The sequence below is a fragment of the Cariama cristata genome, unplaced genomic scaffold (genome assembly GCF_000690535.1).
Source record: "Cariama cristata isolate BGI_N322 unplaced genomic scaffold, ASM69053v1 scaffold15926, whole genome shotgun sequence".
Lineage (NCBI taxonomy): Eukaryota > Metazoa > Chordata > Aves > Cariamiformes > Cariamidae > Cariama > Cariama cristata.
In genome coordinates, this window is record NW_009621689.1 from 1,728 (window position 1) to 3,358 (window position 1,631).

A 1,631-nucleotide genomic window follows, 5' to 3' on the forward strand; every position below is an offset into this window, starting at 1 on the left:
CCTGAGATTGGCCCCACACCTCCCACGATCTGCCCACTACATACTGGCTCTTCCCAGTCCGGGGGGGTCTCATCCTCCCGTGCCCACCTGTGAGCAACACTGAGCCCTCCCCACTCCTCCAGGAAGGAAATCGTGACTTGAGCCTGGTGTTTTCCTGAACAAATCATCCCACGGAGATCAAAACAAAGAGCTATCGGGGCCAGGCAAGTACCATGAACGTACAGGGCACAGGCCCGGTCTCCGTTCCTTCGACAACTAGTGAAAAAGTGAAAAGCAACAAGATGGGTCCCTCATACCAGTCCCAGTCCCTGCGTCCTCCCCCCATATGCCACCCCCCCCCAGGGAAACCCCACACTGGTGATCCCACAGGGATGTCCTGCAACGCTGCCGGACTCGATGTCTACTTCACTTTGGACAATTCATCACGGTAATCTCCACTACAGCCACTGATCTGATTTGTCTGGGAATGGCATCTGCTGCTCAGTATCATTCTGTATTTGTTTACATTTGCCCAGAGACAGTATGGGTGCTTTTTTTTTTTTTTTTTTAAATATGAACATCATTAAATGAATTAATCTGTCCTCCTGTTTCTCCCAAACAAGATTAATTGAGAATCGCTCTACTCGGGTCTGACTCCCCACCACATTTTCAGAGGATATTGTCTGAGCTCTTTATTTCCTGACCATGTGCACCAGAGCTCTCCTGTTTCAGAACAAAGAACAAAATCTCTTTGTTGTCCTGTAACAGCGCTCTGAATGCAGCGATATACGAGATCGGGAGATGGTCCCTGCCTTATTGAGCTCACCCTCAGTTTTGCCTGGTTCCAGGTGCTCGGACACACATGGGATTTGTTTCGGTGGGCAGGGCTACGCTGAGAAAAGTCAGGATTGCTCCTTCTCCAACTCCCATGAAGACGGCAAAGGAAAAATCACAACATGGGTTTGAGCCTGCTTTCTGGCTTGGGGTCAGTGTCAGACTCCCTCCGGGATCCGTTCAAACCGCTAGCCTAACCTGCCTTGTCTTTATTGCTATTTAATTTGGGTCAGACAAATGCAGTTAAGAGCACATTGCCTTTTTTTTTTTTCTTTTCAGCTTAGAGGTGGCCTGTCTTCTCCCAGCACCAAGCAGAGCCCTGCAGTTCGGAGAGCTCACGATGCTCGAGAGGTTCGCCTGTCAGGAGGAGACACAGTTGTACATGAGCTAATGTTGGAGAGAGTAACAGTGGGCAAGGCTCAGGCAGCTGCCCTCGCCCTCTCTTTAATACCTGTACTACCAACCAGTGCCTGGGGAATTCACACACCAGGCATCAAAATGCTGGGAAGAGCACAAAGGGGAGCAGGCTGCTCTCCAGAATTTGCCTCTTTGATCACCAGAGAGATGTCAGGGCTGGGCACTGAACATATGATAGCACTTGCTATTGCCATCCTTTAGTATCGTAATAGAGTAGTAGTTTTGTTTGAATAGCATATTCAACACTATTGTAGTAGAATTGTTTAAAATAAAAACATCTCCCTTGATTTAATTTAAAACAGGACAAAAGAAACAGAAAAAGAAAAAAAAAGAGCACAAGCTGTTTCATTGTGAATGTGGAATCTGCACATAGGTAGGTGGGGAAAATCAACAGGAATTCA